The sequence below is a fragment of the Neofelis nebulosa genome, chromosome 12, assembly GCF_028018385.1.
Source record: "Neofelis nebulosa isolate mNeoNeb1 chromosome 12, mNeoNeb1.pri, whole genome shotgun sequence".
NCBI lineage: Eukaryota > Metazoa > Chordata > Mammalia > Carnivora > Felidae > Neofelis > Neofelis nebulosa.
Window position 1 is genome coordinate 70987043 of NC_080793.1, and position 20273 is coordinate 71007315.

Sequence of the window (20273 nt, forward strand, 5' to 3'; positions counted from 1 at the left end):
CCAAAGTTGAATGGGGAAGAGGAAGGGAAAAGGAACAATCCAAGCCTGGAGTTTTGACTGCCTTGTCTACAAAGATGGAAACCTAGATGGGAATAAAGGTTCCATCAGGAATATGGAAGTCAGGCCGCTATGGCCCCAGGAGTCTCTCCAAGGATATAATAAGGAGCTGGGAAAGCTTTACCCTGGATCCTTTGCCCCCATTCAATTAAAAACCTCCATTTTGCTCCATTTTCCATAAGGAGGTTCCACTGCTAAATCCTAACCTTGTCTTTAACGTGAACACTGTGGACAAGAGACAAATACATTACAATTAACTGCAATAAAAATACAAATGTACATGATGTGTGATAAGAATCCATAAGCTACTTTTTCAATTTTTTCCAGTTATTTTAAAGAAGAATCTTAAGTTCTTTCACCAGCTATAAAGTCAAACTGATAGGTTGCTCTCTTTAAAAGTCCAAAATGAGGGGCACCTGGGTGGCTCAGTCGGTTAAGCGTCCGACTTCAGCTCAGGTCACGATCTCGTGGTCCGTGAGTTCGAGCCCCGCGTCGGGCTCTGGGCTGATGGCCCAGAGCCTGGAGCCTGCTTCCGATTCTGTGTCTCCCTCTCTCTCTGCCCCTCCCCCGTTCATGCTCTGTCTCTCTCTCTGTCTCAAAAATAAATAAACGTTAGAAAAAGTTAAAAAAAAAATAAAAGTCCAAAATGACTCTATAAATGTCTAATAAAAATTTTTTTATTAGACAGTCTCCTTATGAGACATCTGGATTTTGAAGCTCAGGCAAACCCTATCAATCTCCAGGATATAGAATCAACTTAAAAGGAAGAGAAGTAAAAATGACAGTATTGTTAAATGTCCAGTAGATAGAATGACCTTCTCAATCTAGAGAAAGAAAGCAAAATCATTTTAGGTACCATGAAATTCAAAGTTATGATTCCTCACAGTGAACCTAGTTCTGTGTTCTTGATACCATTATTTCTCAGTTACTATTTTAGAGTCTGATTCTGCTCTGGGTATCTTGTCTTTGAGTATCAGGCAATGGGATTTAGACAATCCATAGGGATAAATACTTATTTGACAGATTTGTATTTCTCTGGCATGTAAAGAGAAGAGACGCAGAGAACACAGCTTTAAACAAAGATGTTTCCACCTTTGTGAATGGACTTTCTTGGCATATACAGTGTGATTAATTTAGTTTCATCTTTGTATTTTGATAGTTCGGTGCTTTTTATGCCTGAGCATCAGCCAAATTGAAAGAAGCTAGGAATTCATTCATTCCTTAATGCAGCATCTATGATAAATACAACAGATACAACTGGTAGACCACACTTAGCATGTGCAGGTTACTGTAGCCTATAAAGATGAAGACACTGTCTTCCTGAAGGCTCACAGCCTGTTGGGGAATCTGAAGCAGAATCACAGAGGTGACGAGTAGGTTCTGCCTCTGCAGATTGAAAATGCACTCACTTTTCTACATGCCTCATGAGAGATCAGTGCCTCAAACTACCTGGAGAGTGCCTTGTTCCCTTCTAGTCCAATTAGAGTGTCTGACATAAAATTGGTAGGCCAAGGAATGGGGTGGGTGAGACTGACAGGCAGAGGGAATTGTGAGTGATCTGGTCTGGCTGCATTGATTCCTTTGGGGAAGAAAGATCAGGGGATAAAGTGAAAGGCAGGTTAGAAAGTTAAGAAAGGATCAGATCATGAGGGTCTCTATGACTTGCCTGGAGAGCTTCGACTTTAATCTGAGGGCATTTGGGAGGCCCTGGAGGATTTCAGGTGTGGGAATGACCTGATGGGAATTGTGTTTTATATCATTTGTGGTGTAGAGAGGACAGATTAGAGGCAGGTATGGCCGAAGCAGAGTTTTTCAAACATCAGCACCATTGACCTTTTAATCTGGGTAATTTTTTGTTGGGCACTGTCCTGAACATTGTAGGATGGTTAGCAGCATCCTTTGCTTTTACCCAGTAGATGCCTGTTGTATCCCACCTATCTCAACAACCAAAAATGTTTCCAGGTTTTGTCAGATTTCCATGGGGAACACATTTGCTCCCTGGTTGAGAATCTCAGGTTTGGAGGCACAGAGACCACACAGGAACCATAGCAAAAGCCCAGAAAATAGATAAACAAGGGCTGAACTGAGGCAGAGAGAGTGGGACTAGGGAGGAGGCAGTGCATCCACGCTAGTCATGTGGTAGAGTTGTCAACACAGGGTCACTGCTTACATGGCAGGTGAGCAGCCCGTGGACTCCTGTCCAGGTTCTGCCCTTGTTTTTGAGACTCAGAGTGAACAGTTCAGCCTCTTTAATGATGAGACCGTAGAGGCATAGGAAGGCTTTAAGTGATGTGTCAGTATCACACTGGGAGTCCATGGCAAAAATGATTCCATTTGGATATTGGAGGCATTGAGAGAGTTACATACTATGCATTGCTTTGCTGAGCTTCAAACGTGGTGTGGAGAGTGGACCTCACTATTCCCTGACTCCGTAGAGTGGTTCAGATCCTGATTCGGGGGAGTTTCAAATCACACATTTTGGAACTGGATCCATGAACAGGTCAAGGCTGGCAGCCTGAATTCTGTTACAGGAGTTGTCTGGTTAGGAATTTTTTAAAAACTGGGTTGGGAGAAGAAAGAAGTTCTTAACCCTGACCCTCGGAGGCACCATGTCTGTGAGGTCCTGGGAAGGTCCTGGCACCTTGTCTCACATGGGTGCCATGGTGGTGGCATCTGTGCTGCCATCATGACTCTCTGGGGTTATAACCACTCATTTGTCTGACAAGCTCTTTTTATTCTTCCTAGAATTTCATGTTTCTCAAAGACAGCTGTGGAAAGCATTATTGCCCAGATTAGCCTGGTGGCGCTTTGGGAAAACGTGTGACCCCAGTCATTCCTATGACAGCTGGAGGATTAGCTCTGAAGTTGGCTGTATCTGGGAAGAGACAAAACAAAACCAGTTCCTAGGCACCACTAGGCAACAGGAAAGTTTTCACTGCTACCCCAAAGTTGCTCAGATACAGGATCCAAGTAGATGAGTGCTATATGGAAAACTTTTCTATGGGAATGGCAAACCATTTGAAAAGTGCCATGTAGAGCTTCTGAAAATTTCAGGAGAAGAAAAAATTGTGAGTAGGAATTGTTCTGGGTAAAAATGACATTTTAAGGAGTCATTAATATGAATAAAATCACGCTCAATATGGAGTAGGGTCTCCATAGTGTGGACAGCAAAATGCTTGTGTGTTTTATTTGTGGAGTGTACTTTTTGTTATAGAAATGCTGGATTATGGTAGAGAAGGTGAATAACATTCTTGCAGGACTTGGTAGCTGGCAATTACTGACACCCAGTGAAAATCATTCTTACCTACGAGAGCAGTGGTGTAGGCTGGCATAAATGAACACGCAGGGAAGCATGCTTTCTTCCCCTTGGTAGAAAGAACTAAATAAGAGTTGAAAGTGTTTGATACCCTCCCGCTGGCAAAACAAAGCACAGTGGCAACACCGGAATTTCTATAAAGGAGTGTCTTCAGGATGGCAAGGTGGTTGGATTGAGGGTGGCTTGAAGCTGCATTTGCATATGGTTGAGAATAGATCTATACCAAAGCATAGATAGAAATTAAGGAGAGTGGTAATACTAGCTCTTCCATGCCACCATTTATCTGTTTGTGTCCCTGTACATGTCTGTGTGTTTATCTGTTTGTGTGTGTGTGTCCCTGTAAATGTCTGTGTGTGTTTGTTCATGTGTTCGAGTGCATGCATGTGTCATGGATGTGGCTCTGTGTGTGGAGGGGTGAGGGTACATTTAAAGGGTTGTTTGCAGTGTTCAGCCCCAACCATAGATTGCTTACGATGATGCCATTGAAATTCTAGGAAGTCTGTGAATCTGTGAAGGCATTCCGAGCATTTAAAAGGCATATTGTCCTTATCATCAAGCATGCTGTACTCTTGACCCCACTCCCTTCAGCCCAGCACAGAGCAGGTGCCCTTTGCGACCTACTGCATTTTCCCATCTTAGGGTCTTTCTTTTATTTTTATTTGAATATAGCTGACACACAATGTTACATTAGTTTCAGGTGTACAGCATAGTGACTCGACAAGTCTATGCATATGCTGTGCTCACCACAGATGTTGCTTCCATCTGTCACTGTGCAATGCTATTACATTACCATGACCTTATGCTGTGCCTTTTATTCCCTGACTTATTCCTTTCTAACTGGAAGCCTGTATCTCCCACTCCCCCTCATCTATTTTGCCCATACTTCCCCCAACCCTCTGGCAACCATCAGTTCTCTGTATTTATAGGTCTGATTCTGCTTTTTGTTGTTGTTTGTTTGTTTGTTTGTTTGTTTATTTATTTAGTTATTTATTTATTTATTTATTTTTGGATTCCACATAGGGGAGAAGTCCTATGGTATTTGTTCCTCTCAGTCTGATTTATTTAACTTAGCATAATACCCTCTAGGTCCATCCGTGTTGTTGCAAATGGCACAATCCCATCCTTTTTATGGCTGCATAGTATTCCATCACACCCACACACCCCCCCACACCCATACCCACACACACACACACACACACACACACACACACACACACACATGCCCCACATCTTCCTTATCCATTCATCAGTGGACACTTAGCTCGTTTCCATATTAAAAATAATATTTTTATTATTATTGGATATTAAAAATAATGCTGCAATAAACATAGGGATATAAGGGCACCTGGGTGGCTCAGTTGGTTAAGTGTCTGACTTCAGCTCAGGTCATGATCTCATGGTTCATGGGTTCGAGCCCTGCGTCGGGCTCTCTGCTGTCAGCACAGAGCCTGCTTTCGGTCCTCTGTCTCCCTCTCTTTCTGCCCCTCCCCCATTTGTGTGCTCTCTCTCTCTCTTTCTCTCTCTCTCTCTGTCAAAAATAAATAGTTAAAAAAATAAACATAGGGGTGCATGCATTTTCTCAAATTAGCATTTTTGTTTCTCCTTGGTAAATACCCAGTAGTGGAGTTACTGAATCATATAATATATCTACTTTTAATTTTTTTGAGGAACTTCCATACTGTTTTCCATAGTGGCTGCACCAATTTACATTCCCACCAACAGTTTACAAGAGTTCCTTTTTCTTTACATCCTCACCAATGTTTGTTATTTCTTGTTTTTTTGAATTTAGCCACTCTGACAGGTGTAAAGTGATATCTCATTGTGGTTTTGATTTGCATTTTCTTGATGATTAGTGATGTTGAGTTCTTTTCATGTACCTGTTGGCTATCTGGATGTTTTCTTTGGAAAAATGTCTATTCAGGTCCTCTGTCCATTTTTTAATTGGATTGTTTTTTGGGGGAGGGTGCTGAGTTGTGTAAGTTTTTTATACATTTTAGATACCAACCTTTCATCAGATATATCATTTGTAAATATCTTCTACCCTTCAGTAGATTGCCTTCTCCTTTTGTTGATTGCTTCCTTCACTGTGCAGAAGCTTTTTATTTTGATGTAGTTCCAATAGTTTATTTTTACTTTTGTCTGTGTGTGTCCCTGCTTGTGTGTGTTTATTTTGCTTTTGCTTGCCTTAGAAGACATGTCTAGAAAAATGTTGTTATTGCTGATGTCAGGGAAATTACTGCCTGTGCTCTCTTCAAGGATTTTTATGGTTTCAGGTCTCACATTTAGGTCTTTAATCCATTTTGAGTTTATTTTTGTGTATGGTAAAAGAATGTGGTCCATTTTCATTCCTTAACATGTAGCTGACCACTTTTCCCAATACCATTTGTTGAAGAGACTCTTTTTCTAATTGTATATTCTTGTCTCCTTTGCCATAGATTAGTTGACCATAATCATGAGTTTATTTCTGGGGTCTCTATTCTATTCTGTTGAACTATGTGACTATTTTTATGCCAGTACCATGCTGTTTTGATTACAGCAACTTTGTAGTACATCTTAAAACCCGGGATTGTGATAACCCCAGCTTTGTTCTTCTTTCTCAAGGTTGCTTCAGAAATACTTATTATTATTTAGTATTATTTGTTCTAGTTCTATAAAAAATGCTGTTGGTATTCTGATAAGGATTGCATTGAATCTGTAGATTGCTTTCGGTAGAAGGGGACATTTGAACAATTTTAATTCTTCTAAGTCATGAGCATGGAATATCTTTCCATTTTCTTGTGTCATCTTCAGTTTCTTTCATTAGTGTTTTATAGTTTTTAGGGTATAGATTTATCACCTCTTTGGTTAAATTGATTTTTACGTATGTTTTTCCTTTTTGGTGTAGTTGTAACTATGATCGTTTTCTTAATTTCTCTTCTACTTTGCTATTAGTACCCAATTAGTACTGATTAATACCCAGTTTCTTCATATTAATTTTGTATTCTGCAACTTTACTGAATTCATTTATTACTTTTAGTAGTTTTTGGTGGAGTCTTTCTGCTTTTCTGTTCGTAGCATGTCATCTGCAAATAGTAACAGTATAACTTCTTCTTTACCAATATAGATGCATTTTTTTTAAACGTTTATTTATTTTTGAGACAGAGAGAGACAGAGCATGAACGGGGGAGGGGCAGAGAGAGAGGGAGACACAGAATCGGAAGCAGGCTCCAGGCTCTGGGCCATCAACCCAGAGCCCGACGCGGGGCTCGAACTCACGGACCACAAAATCGTGACCTGAGCTGAAGTCGGACGCTTAACCGACTGAGCCACCCAGGCGCCCCGATATAGATGCATTTTATTTCTTGTCTGATTGCTGTGGCTAGGACTTCCAGTACTTTGTTGAATAAAAGTGGCAAGAGTGAACATCCTTGTCTTGTTGGTGATCTTAGAGGAATAGTTCTCAGTTTTCCCCATTGAGTATGATGTTAGTTGTGGGTTTGTAATTTATAGCCTTTATTATGTTGAGGTATATTCCCTCTAAACCCACTTTGTCAAAAGTATTTTTTATCATGAATGGATGTTGAATTTTGTCAAATGCTTTTTCTGGCATCTATTGAGATGATCATATGATTTTGATCCTTCATTTTCTTAATGTAGGATATCATATTGATTGATTTGGAGTCATTGAAACCGTCCTTGCATCCCCAGAATAAATCCCATTTGATCATGGTGAATGACCCTTTTAAGTGTTGTTAAATGTGGTTTGCTAATATGACATTGAAGATTTTTATATCTGTATTCATCAGGGATATCAGCCTATAATTTTTTTTGTGTGTGTTATCTTTGTTTGGTTTTTGTATCAGGTTAATACTGGCCTTACAGAGTATATCTGGAAGCTTCCCTTTATCTTCTATTTTTTGAATAATTTCAGGAGAATAGGTATAAACTCTTCCTTCAGTGTTTTATAGAATTCACCTCTGAATCCATCTGGTCCTGGACTTCTATTTTTTGGTAGTTTTTTGAGTACCAATTAAATACCATTATTAGTAATCAGTCTGTTCAGATCTTCTGTTCCTTTCTGATTCAGTTTTGGAAGTCTGTATGTTTCTAGGAATTTATCCATATCTTTTAGGTTGTCCAATTTGTTGGCATATAAATTTTTTGCAGTATTCTTTTATAATCCTTCATATTTCTGTGGTGTCAGTTGTTACTTCTCCTTTGTTTCTAATTTTATTTATTTGGGTCCTTTCTCTTTTTTCCTTGATAAGTCTGGATAAAGATTTATCAACTTTGTGTATCTTTTCAAAGAACCAGCCCTTGGTGTCGTTGACCTTTTCTATTGTTTTTTAGTCTCTATTTCATTTGCTTATTCTCTATCTTTATTATATCCTTCCTGCTACTCACCTTGGGCTTGTTTGTTCTTTTTCTAGTTCCTTTAGGTGTAAAGTTAGATTGTTTGAGATTTTTCTTGTTTCTTGAGGTAGGCCTGTATTACTGCATATTTCCCTCCTAAAACTGCTTTCACTGCATTTCCAAAATTTGGACTGTTGTGTTTTCATTTTCATTTATCTCCAAGCACTTTGTAATTTCTTCTTTGATTGCTTTGTTGACCTACTGGTGGTTTAGTGTCATGTTGTTTAGCCTCCACATGTTTGTGCTTTTTCCAGTTTTCTTTCTTCTGATTGATTTCTAGTTTCATTATGGTCAGAAAAGATGTGTGGTATTATTTCAATATTCTTAAATTTATTGAGACTTGTTTTGTGGCCTACATGTGATCTCTTGTGGAGAATGTTCCATGTGCACATGGAAAGAATGTGTTTTCTTTTGTTTTTGGATGGAATGTTCTGTATATATGTTATGTCCATTTGGTCTAATGTGTCATTTAAAGACACTTAATGATTTTCTGCCTGGATAATCTATCCATTGATGTAAGTGGAGTATTAAAAGTCCCTTACTATTATTATGTTATCATAAATTTCTCTCTTTAAGTCTGTTAATATTTGTTTTATATATTTGGGTGCTCCAGTATTATGTGCATAGGTATTTACAATTGTTATATTCTCTTGTTGGATTGATCCCTTTATCATTATGTAATGTCCTTGTCTCTTATACGGTCTTTGTTTTAAAGGCTATCTTGTCTGATCTAAGTAAGTATTGCTACCTCAGCTTTGTTTCATTTTCATTTGCATGGTAAATGTTTTTTCATCCCTTCACTTTTCAGTGTGAATGTGTCATCAGATCTGAGGTGAACCTCTTATAGGCACATACAGATGGGTCTTATTTTTTTTATCCATTCCACCCCACGTGCTAATCTTTCAACATCATACCGGGCAAAGCCACTCTTACACTACACAGTTGAACCAGTCACATCACCGGTGAAGCCTCTAACATCCCAAGGCTGCTAGGGGTATGCTGCTTATGAATTCCTTCTTCCATTCTCCACTGGGTCTGGCCCCCTCCCTGCTGATCTGATATGAAGATTCTCCTCCTTCTTTTCTCCCTCTGTGGGGTTTCATGGCTCTGGCTCAGACAGATTTAATCTCTTCTCATAGCTTCAGTGTCTTTCTTCCCTGCCATTTTCCCCCTTGTGTTAAGTAAATTCTTCCCCTGGCTTAGCATATATCAGGATATGCGCTAGGAGTGACACACTGGTCTTTTTTGAAGTTTCTTTTATACTGTATTCCAGCAAACAGTAGGAGCTGTTCATAAATTCTGTGGAACCACCTTTCCCCCTGTGGGCGCTGCTACTTGGTGACGGCAGATCAATTAGCACCAGCTCTAATTGTCGCTGCCGCCGGGTTTGTTTTTATTTTTTATTATAAAACTGATTATGATCTAGAAAATTTACAAAGTTCTAAAACAGATAAAAATCACCTCCCAGATTGTCCCACTTCCTAGAGACAATCAGTGTTAATGTGTTAGCAGTTTCCTTCCCAATGCATTTTAATGCCATCGCAAATCATCTCATGCGCATAGTTTTTGAAATTCCTGCTTTGTTTGCTTAATGTCGAAACCATCAGTGCAAGAAGATATATCATAAATGAATTGGGAACATATTTAGCACAAATGCAGACACATGGACTAATATCCTGAATAACAAGGTACTCCTGAAAGGGCTATTTCAAGCATCATTCCAGCACTATGCAACTTTGGGCTCTCTTGAACTTTTTCATTCAGTGGCACCTACAGTTTCCCACTGCTGATAGGCATATGGCAGCCACACCTGCTTCTGTAGGAGCTAGTCGCTTTCCCAGAGCAGAGGACAGCTTTTGGGTGTATTTATAACTGCGGTAGTGGATTAGCAAAGTCAAAATTCAGAATCTGTTATCATGTCTATTGAGTTCTGGAACAAAGAACCACAGCTTGTGTCAGCCACTCCGCTGGGGTAGAGATGCCAAGAACCACTCAGGGGACGAGATAAAGGCCTTGAGCAAGCTCTGCAAATTCACATTTGTGAGCTCTTAAAAGCTTTTCACCTTCCCTTTGTGTGCCTTTCTCTGGGGTTTGTTTCATCTTGGGAACTTTAGTTTCTGGTATCTACTGACTACTCAAGCACTCCTAAGAGTTTTGCTCACTTGAAGGAGATCTTTGAAATTTTAAGCATTTACCCTGCTGTAAGGAAGCTAAATGCTTTGTTTCTGATGTGATTTAAGTATGTTTTATCTTGCAAGGATTTTATATTTTGCATCACAAGATGCCAACAGTGTGCATCATCTCAGGTCTATAGTTGGCTAATTCCCATAAACTTTATTTTACAAAATACCGTATTCCTCAGTGTAAATATAGCAGCGATTCAGGTAGCTGCTCTGTTTCTGCATTGATGCCTTAGACAAATGGGGAAGTACGAACTCTGGTCTTGCCACCTCCACCAGGCAGGTAGGTGACCATCGACAAGATGCTCCGCTTTCTGGAGCCTCATTTTTCTGGTCCATTTTTCTGGTAAGAAGAGTGGCCTTGAATACCACTCAAATACTTTCTAGCTCTAAACTCGATTCTTTTGCTTAATATCAAGGCCAAATTCTAAGATATGGCTTGACGTCTTTTACAGTGTGAATGGGAACTTGGGGACAGGAATGTTTTTCACAGCTTTTGGAGGTAGACGATGGTCTATCACAGATATCAGCAAACTATGGCCTATGGCTGGCCTACTGCTTATTTTTTTTTTTCTTGGCCCAGGAGCAAATGGTTACATTTCAGATGATCATATAAATACCTACATAATAGCCTTGATTTTACCTCTTGGCCTGCAAAGCCTCAAATTTACTATCTGGGCCCTCAGAGGAAGTTTGGCAATCCCTGATCTAGCACTCCCCCCATCCCCTTGGTATCCTACAAATGAGAAAGCCCAGAGAGGGGAGATAGTTTGCCCAAAGTCGCTAGCTGGGTAAGGTCCTGGTTATCAAATTCCTGGGCCAGGGATCTTAGATGGCATCGAACACATCTAAGATGGCTTTTTTTTTTTTTTTTTTTTGCTAAAACAGAATCAGTAACCAAAGGACTGCATTTCTTTTTAAATTCTATCAAATGAATTATCAAAAGAGATGACTTCTGTAAGTATAAGGAATCTGTGATTCAGTGAGAAGAGCGGCTGTACAGCTGAGGGGTTCGAGCCTTTGGCTTTCAGTCACAGTATGCCAGGCCCCAGTAACTGCTCAGAAATCTCCAGCACACTGGAGACTGTCACCCTACCGGGGAAGGCATGGTCAGAGTGTGTGTCACACCCAGCAGAATTCTTAGTAGAACCTGGTTGCAGGGGAAACCCCAGACTTTGAGCAGGAAGCTTGTTGCCTTCTGGGAATCACATTCTGATTTTAAAGTCGAATTTGTTAAATAAGGAATGGCTCACTTCGGGCCAAGTTCTAATTACTCATTTGCTCATTACTGTGTTAAGGATCTTTGTTTCATTAGTGAAAGCCACTCGGTACAGAATTTCCCAAATCCCAGCTCCTGCTCCAGTGGGCACTTTGCTGCTGTACTTAAGTAGTAATAATTAATTACTTTAAAGGACTCAGCTGGGGTGGGAAAAAAAATATGTCAATCAACAGTCCCATGAAGTAATCCGGTCACGGCCCCTGAGGGTTGGGATATGAGCCAGGGGAGAGTTTAAGTGTGAGTAGTTGTGACAGCCAGAGTGTGGTGTGTGATGGAGAGAAATGTGGCTTGGCACTTACACAAGTAAATACTCCCATCATGTCCCTAAGAAACCGCAGGAGGGGAAAAGTGAAAATATTACCTAACCATTGTCATTAGGAAGCAGAGGCTGTAATTGTCTGAATTTTAGATGCATTCCAGAATCAGCATGGGGTTCTGTTTTCTAGTGTTGTTGTTAGTGGGTTGGCAGTGTTAAATAAATGTTCTTTGTGATACCCAGGCTTAGGTTGAGGCAGGATCTCACAGAATCTCCCTCCTCCCTGCTCTTCTGTTAAGACTCAGAATTTTGTAGGAAAAAAAGTGTTAGGCTGGATCCATTCCTGTAGGTAGACCTGTAATGGTAGGTCTGTGGCAATATTATGGGCAGTATGGGCAGGGTTCAGAAAAGAGGCTCTGATTGTTTTATTTTTAAACAATTTTTAGGGGCGCCTGGATGGCTCAGTCAGTTAAGTGTCTGACTTCAGCTCAGGTCATGATCTCGTGGTTCGTGAGTTTGAGCCCCATGTCGGGCTCTCTGCTGGCAGCTTGGAGCCTGGATTCTGTGTCTCTGTCTCTCTCTTCCCCTCCCCCACCTCATGCTCTGTCTCTCTTAAAAATAAACGTTAAAAAATTAAAAAAATAATAACTTTTAAAGTTTTGACTGTATTAACATTTTTAGTGTCTGCAGGAAGGGTGTATGTTACCACAGTTAAAGAGAGAAAGATAGCTGTGTAAGGAAATTATAATGTGTTCAGTGAGTAGTAAGACTAACATGGCCTAAATTGATTTTATAATTTCAGAAGTTTCTGGATTTTACCAAGCAGTAATAAATGTGAAACAAAAGCAAAGGAAAAGGAGGCTGTGGTCAGTGGGCGCAGGCTGGATGTTGGGGTGTCCATTAGGATGCATGTCCAATGCCATCTACAGTGGGGTGCAGCCTCTTGTTTGGTTTGGCTAATGGTGAATTGAGGTCCTAGAGACATGGCTTCCAGAGCGGGGTGCATGGGCAGTGGCTGTGTACAACGGCCCGCTGGGGCGGAGAAAGAAACTATTCAGACTTCTGTTGGTATTTCACTTTTATCACCTTCTTATAAAATTTCTATTTGTGTGACTTTTATAAGGGACATAATATATGAAGACAGCTATATATGTGTCTAATTTATAAATAAATATGCATTTATTCATAAGTAGGCACATATTTCCTCCCCCCCCCCACCCCATAGGTCCAGATACAACTGCTGTAGATCTTCCAGATGAGTCTACAAAGAAGAAAAGGCAGGGCATGATTTTGAAACTCTGAAAACCCAGTTCATGCCAAAACCCCAGATTCCTAAAATAGATGTGAGATCTGTGTGCTCTAGTTACGGTGGTGACACGCCTTTTTACATGCTTTTGGTCTTTCACGCTGGCAAACCGGGGTGAGTCACCCAAGCACTGGCTAGACCTTTGCCAAGCTGCATGGCAGGTGCTGCGTCACTCCCACTGACATGTTCGGTGGCAGCCCCGTGGCCTGACTTACGTGGGTGCCAGACTTCCCTTTCTGAGTGAGCACAGGACACGGCCTTAGTGAGGGTTCTCTGGTGGTGGGGAGGGTATTAGATAAAGAGAGAGAGGGCCGGAGTTCGTTCCTTCCTTCTTTCCTTCATTCATTGGATAAACATTTACCTTTTATCTGGTACATGCTAGCCACTGACATCACTTGGATCTTATTTCCTCTTTTATAAAACAAGATATTATGTCTACGTTTCTTCCCCACTCTGGCTGTTGTTTCATAATCGTCCCCCCAGATTGCTGCCATTCTTAAAAATGTGCTTTTGGGGGCGCTGGGTGGTTCAGTTGGTTAAGCATCTAACTCTTGACTTTGGCTCAGGTCATGATCTCAACGGTTGTGAAATCGAGCCCCATGTTGGGCTCCTCACTGAGTATGGAATCTGCTTGGGATTCTCTCTCTCTCCCTCTGTCTCTGCCCTTCCCCTACTCTCTCTCTCTCTCAAAATAAGTATACACATCGTTTTAAATGTGGCTAATGAAACAGTAAGCATGGGGCACAATGATCTATAAAAGCAGGGTTACATTTTTTCCTTTCTTTCTGTGAGTTGCAAATTTCCAGTATAAAATTGAAAATTAATAGTGGCTAGCTTAAAAGGGCATATAAGATGAACATTTCCCCACTTGAAAGAGCCTTCTAAAAAGTCTCCTTTTAGAAGAGAACTCCAATTTGGAGACTTTTTTAACTCCCAAATCTCCACTTCAGCATAGGAAGTGTGAAAATGGGCAGATGCTGTGGCCAAAAGAGAAATAAATCGGATTTTCAGGATGACCCACTTGGTAATCGGAACATAGACTAGGTTTCTCGGTTAAAGGAAGGGGTATCCCTATTCAAAAAACAAAACATCCCTTGTGATCTATGGGCTTGTCGGTCCCCCTGCCTGAGCCCCTCTGCCACAACTGCACAATTTTGCCCTTAAATACGGGCTCAGCCTCACCCCGACTCTAGAGCCAATCCTGTCCTGACCTGCGAGGGAACTGAGAAGCTGAAGCCCGTGCTTTGGATCAGGCTTCTCTTCTTGCTCTGTTGCTCTGCCCTGTCTCCTTCTGGTCCTCATGCCAGCCTTGCTCCTTCTCCTGAGTCTCCATCCTGGTGCTGCCCTGGGGACAGACTCTACTCCAGAATGACCTTAGTGGCCTTGTATGGTCCTCAGTGGACCTTAGCATGACTTAGTATGGCTAGGCCGTACTCCCAACTGGCCGGGGCCTTGCCCTATCCTTTGGGTTGACAGCCTGCATGGATCTCCCTTGCTGGCTTCTATTGGGGCCATATTCTGTTCCTTCCCAGACCAGACTCCTTCCTAGCACTTGCCTCATCCTGAGTAGAAGACTCTGACTGCCCAGTGGTCATAAGAAGCTAAATTGTCGGGGCGCCTGGGTGGCGCAGTCGGTTAAGCGTCCGACTTCAGCCAGGTCACGATCTCGCGGTCCGTGAGTTCGAGCCCCGCGTCAGGCTCTGGGCTGATGGCTCGGAGCCTGGAGCCTGTTTCCAATTCTGTGTGTCTCCCTCTCTCTCTGCCCCTTCCCCGTTCATGCTCTGTCTCTCTCTGTCCCAAAAATAAATAAAAAACGTTGAAAAAAAATTAAAAAAAAAAAAAGAAGCTAAATTGTCAAATCCGTCTGCAGATTCCTATTCACTTTAACCTTTCAAATATACCCCAGAATCATGGCCACTGCACCATCCCAGCCACAGCCATTCTTCTGACTCCTGGATATACAGTATCTCTGCTTCTGCTCCAACCCCCTCCCCCACCCATATTTCTCACACGGCAAGCCAGTGATTTTTTTATAAATGGAACTCCGATCTAGTCAAATCTCAGCTCCTTGCTCTGGTCTACACCTTGCCCCCTCCCTACCCTTAGGCCATTTCCTACTGTTCTCCTCTCGAATCTCTGTGTTCCTATCATACCAGTTGCCTTTCCCCCGAGAATATGCCTATGCCAGCTCATGGCTACCTCAGGGCCTTTGCACAAGCCTTTTCATCTACTCAGAAGAGCTTTTCCTCTGGTCATTGTAAGGCCAGCCGTTTCTTTTAAGTCTTACCTGAGGTTTCTGCTCCTTGGAAAGTCTTCCCTGACTACCAAATTCTGTTAGTTTTCCCAACCTACCCGTTTGTTCTTTCTTGCCATCACCCTGTTTGATTTTTGTCAGGTGTGCTTAGCACTATCAAACACTCGATAACTATTTGTCCTGTTTGTTGGTTGTCTCCCTTGACTAAAACGTCAGCTCCGTGAGAGAAGACTTTGCTTGCTACATCCCCCCCTGCCTATTATTGCCAGCACTGAAGAGATGCTCTGACACATAGAAGGAGCTAAATTAATACTTGACAAATTAGTGAACAAGTAAATGAATGAATGTATGATTTCTAACTGCAGCCAGGACAGCCTTTTTTTTTTTAAATGTAAGAGAAAGCCTGTAAGGGGAATATTCTCCTGGGATTAGAGTTTACTGGAAGCCAAGCATGTTCTGTTCTGGTTTTTTTTTTTTTTTTAATCTGAAATCAAAAGCCATACCATTGTCATAGTAGGAAATCTGGCAAATACAGAAACCACAAATAAAAGTATAAAAGTACCTGCAGCCTTTTATGTTCAAACTGTGGTTTGAATGTGTATAACTCATCTGTATATTTTTAACAAATAGAGAATTATACTTGAGATATTATTTTGTAATCTGCTTTTTCATTAATATCATAGGAGCATTCCCTGTGACATTAAATATTCTTCCACAGTGTTAATTTGGAGGGACATACATTATTCAATCAAATACTACACAAAAATATCTCTTCCTCCCCCACCTTCCACCAAATTATACATGAATGTCTCTTATCGTAGCCTTACAAGACTGAGTATAGCAAGTTTTTAAAAATCTTTGATAATTTGAAAGGCAAAACTTAGAGTGGCTGGATCTTTTTCTTGCATTTATTGACCAATTGTGTTTCCCTTTCTGAGCAGGTAACTAGGATGTGTGCACCAGAGGCTCTTGGCTGGTGTGTTGGGCAGAAGGGTCGGGTCCTGCTACCTCTAGCTTCCTGATTACACAGCAGCTGCACAAGGAGCCTGTGGTTCCAGAAGAGCCTGCTTTTTGCTTATTGTTTTCCCCATAGGGAGATACAGATGCCTTGTTCCTGAATACCATCGGCAAAGCTGTTGGGGGAAAGTGGAGAAAAACTATTTATTAACGCAGCCCAGTTTAATTTCCTTTTACTCCGAGAAAAATGGCTTATCTGTAATGGTGACTTGTGCCTGGAGGGAGTGAAATAATAAAGTAGATGCGGTGAGAAAACAAAGTCATTCCGCCCAGAAACAAAGGAAATAGGTTCTTGCTTGAAACTACTAAGCCCAGACCAAAGGAGGCCTTTCCGCCTAGAGCCTGGAAAGATAGTGCTGCCACCCATTTCCTCCAGGGAGACCTCTGGGGGGCTGAATTGGCATCTGACAAACTGCACTATCCATAGATTGCCTTGATGCATCTAAGTTGGGGAACTTTTAAGCCTTAGCTTCAGCGAGGATAGAGGAAAAACATTTTGTCTATATGAAAGGTAGAGTCTGAATTGTAGGTAGCCTTGGTCAGTGAGCTGGTTTGAACTCTGCAAGGGAGATCCTCATGTCCATGTCTGCTCCTGAAGAATATGGTATAGTTGTGAAATTCCTAGTCCCTGTCCAGCCTCTGTGGGAGATTTCTGCTGGTTTCATCTATGGACTGCTGTGGAAGGTTCCCCTTTGTGTTACCACCACCCCTATAATGGGGGGAACTGTAGGTATTCTGGCACTACCTTTATTCACAGGTTGTTTTCAAAAAAAGTTTTTTTTAAACACTTATTTAATTTTGAGAGACAGAGACATTGTGCGAATGGGGGGAGAGGCAGAGAGAGAGGGTGACACAGAATCTGAAACAGGCTCCAGGCTCTGAGCTGTCAGCACAGAACCTGATGTGGGGCTCGAACCCATGAATCATGAGATCATGACCTGAGCTGAAGTCAGATACTTAACCAACTGAGCCACCCCAGCACCCTATTCACCTTGGTTTTTAAGAGTTTTAAGAGTACCTTGGGCCAGTGAATATGGATGTCTTTTTTTTTTAAGTTTATTTTTAGAGAGAGAGCACGAATGGGGGGGCAGAGAGAGAGAGTGCGGGGGTGGGGGGGGGGTTGGGAGGCGGGTTCAGAGAATCCCAAACAAGTTTCACACTGTCAGCACAGAGCCTGACATGGGGCTTGAACTCATGAACTGTGAGATAATGACCTGGGCTGAAATCAAAAGTCGGATGCTCAACCGACTGAGCCGCCCAGGTGCACCGGGTGTCTCTCATATACGTAGATAAATCAGACCGGGGAGGGAGAGTCGTGGTGCTGCACAATCTATGAGTGGCTTGCTGGGTAATGACTCCCATGAGGCACCTTGGCACTGTCAGTGGCTGGTCCACGATCCTTGGAGGTTTGGGTCCCTTATCTCACCCTCTCCTCTACTTGAGGCCCCTTCGATTCTCCTTTACTCAGAGTATGGATTCTTTTGTCCAGTGTGCAGGTGGGGAATGTCCTTCCGTCTTGGATTTATGGTTTGTGAAATTAATGGTCAAGTATTTGTGGTCATTGTTTTATTGGTGGGCTAGATTTGATCTCTGGGCTACCAATCAAGAAAAAGCCTCCAGGAATTCTGGGTGAAAGGAGAAGCCCGTCCATTACTAGTGCAGAATATTATCTTACCCTGATTAGAAGACAGCAAAACTTGTTCTCCTCTGGTGTTTGGAGAGACAAAGCAGCAAAGTGGAGAGACCACTGAACTTGGAGACCAGGATGCTAGGTGCAGTGTTTTCACTGACCAGGGTGATCTTGACCTCCTCTCTGTTTCCCTCGTGTTAGCCTCCATACAGGTCAGGTAAACTCTTAACAATTAGTAATACTGTTTCCCTACTGTTTGGAGAGAAGTAACTAGAAATGCTAGAGACAAATGGTTGACAGAATGAAGAGAATCCAGACTGTTTAAAACCCTCACTGTCCTCTCCTTGAGTAGTTCAGAGAGAAAAAGGAATGAGCATTGGGGGGAAAAATCACCAATGCTTCTTGAATAATTTCTCTGTCAGGCATTGATGGTGCTTGCCATCAGTCCCACACTGCCATCCTGAACTGTCAGCTGCTTATTGGCCACCTCTGCCTGGGTGCCACACAACAGCTCATACCTAACACATCAAACTTAATGGATTTACTGCTACTCATGTTCTCTTCTGCCTCCAACCCCAATCTCAAAACTGCTCCTGCTCCGACGTGGTCAGTGACATTACCATCTACACAGTTGCTCAGCCAGAGACCTGGAGGCCATCTTTGCCTTGTTACCCCTCCCCGTACCCCCACCCACTCCATCCCAGAGTCCATTGCAGTGCAGAAATAACTCTGACGTTTGCCCCAGCTCTTCAGCCTGCTGCGACAGCTTCATTGCAGGATTCCTTTTCTCTTGCTTGGAACATCGCAGGATCTTCCATATCGCTAAAGAAAGGAAGTGAGAGCAGAGCAGTATCCGATGGGTTCTTCCCTGATCTCTTTGTCTCGGTTTTTCTGCCTTTATTTAGAAATAATCGCTGGCAGCCCCAACAGACAGAGGGCTCTGCCTCTCTCCCTCTCCCTGGCTTGCATAAGCTGCCTATTTAGAGATGCCACGCTCTCAGTGCATGAGACGGCCAGGAAAGCAGATGGATTAGCCCTTATGCTAGAATGCTCTGCAGCCATAGAGTTCCTGCAAAGAGGATTTTCTTTCCCCACAATGGTTCTGTGGGGAGCCCAGCTGCGCTGTTTGAATTCTATTCTGTCTGCAACTATAATTCTCCAGAGGGTTTTCATTGGCTTTTCTCCCACCACTACATGGTGATGCCTGGCCCCACAGAGCAGTGTTCTCATTTTACAGGCAGGAAACACTCAGCAAATGCTTCATTTGATAAGGGGAATAATAAGTGTAATAGTATCCAATATGCCAGAGCATCTTCTACATTTTCAGAGTTTCTTTCACATCAATTGTCATCATTTGAGGCTCAGGACTATTTCTTTCAAATGGATAGGACAGACATTGTTGCCTTAACTTGACAAACGAGGAAACTGAATTATAGAGATGATTGACTATTTAGCTGAATGACCCTGTTTCAGTGTTGGGAATGGCCTCCATTTCTCCTTACTGTACACCCAAGAATATGTTCATCATATCACAAATATACTATTAACATATATATATATATATATATATATATATAAAATGTTTGTTTTTGAGAGAGAAAGTGTGAGTGGGGGAGGGGCAGCGAGAGAGGAGGATCCAAAGCGGGCTCTGCACGGACAGCAGTGAAGATGCAGGGCTCAAACTCAAGAACCATAAGATCATGATCTGAGCCAAAGTCAGATGCTCAACCAACTGAGCCATCCAGGGGCCCTGACTATTAAAATATTTTATATCATTATTATATTGTTTTTATGTCCATAAAAATATTTAAAAAGTCCTTCAAGGTATGTGATGTTCCCAAGAACTCTTAATAATGGATATTTAAAGTCTGAATTTATTACAAAGCACATTTAAATGTATGTAATACTTTTTAATTACCTTTTTAATTGGAGATAACAGCTAAAATTTTAGTGAATCTCTATTTTAACTAATGGCCAAATCCACGACACCTGTGAAATCTGTTATCAAAACAGCTAAGGTATATGATATTGATGATGATAGAGTACAATATTTAGCATTTACTAAGTGCCTACTGCATAGCAGGGATTCGGTTACATAAGTGCCAATATCATTACTGTTTTAAAAGACCAAAAACTGCATTTCAACAAGCTTGTGTAACTTTCCCACGGTTACAGGGCTGGTCAGGTAAACTCTTAAATCTTTTTTTTTTTTTTTTTTCTGTTTATTTATTTTTGAGAGAGAGAGAGAGACAGAGTGTGAGCAGGGAAGGGGCAGAAAGAGAGGGAGACACAGACTCCAAAGCAGGCTCCAGGCTCTGAGCTGTCAGCACAGAGCCTGATGTGGGGCTTGAACTCATGAACTCTGAGATCCTGACCTGAGCTGAAGTCAGATGCCTAACCGGCTGGGCCACCCAGTCACCCCTGGTCAGGTAAACTCTTAACAACTGCTTCCCTACTGTTTGGGGAGAAGTAACTAGAAATGCTAGAGGGCAAATGGTTGACAGAATGAAGAGAATCCAGACTGTTTAGAATCCTCACTGTCCTCTGCTTAAGTAGTTCAGAGAGAGAAAGGAATGAGCATTGGGG

General features: G+C 41.9%; 1 protein-coding gene and 1 long non-coding RNA gene across 3 annotated transcripts in view; one reads left to right on the plus strand and one right to left on the minus strand.

The window, feature by feature from the left end:
* Window positions 1-20273, plus strand: part of FRMD3 (FERM domain containing 3) — a 311700-nt gene that overhangs the window by 248428 nt on the left and 42999 nt on the right. The gene's annotated exons all lie outside the window — the stretch shown is intronic.
* LOC131492014 (uncharacterized) overlaps window positions 15784-20273 on the minus strand; it is a 47984-nt gene continuing 43494 nt past the window's right edge. Inside the window, exon 3 of the long non-coding RNA XR_009251776.1 lies at window positions 15784-16173. This is a non-coding gene — a long non-coding RNA (uncharacterized LOC131492014). The remainder of the gene's footprint in view (window positions 16174-20273) is intronic.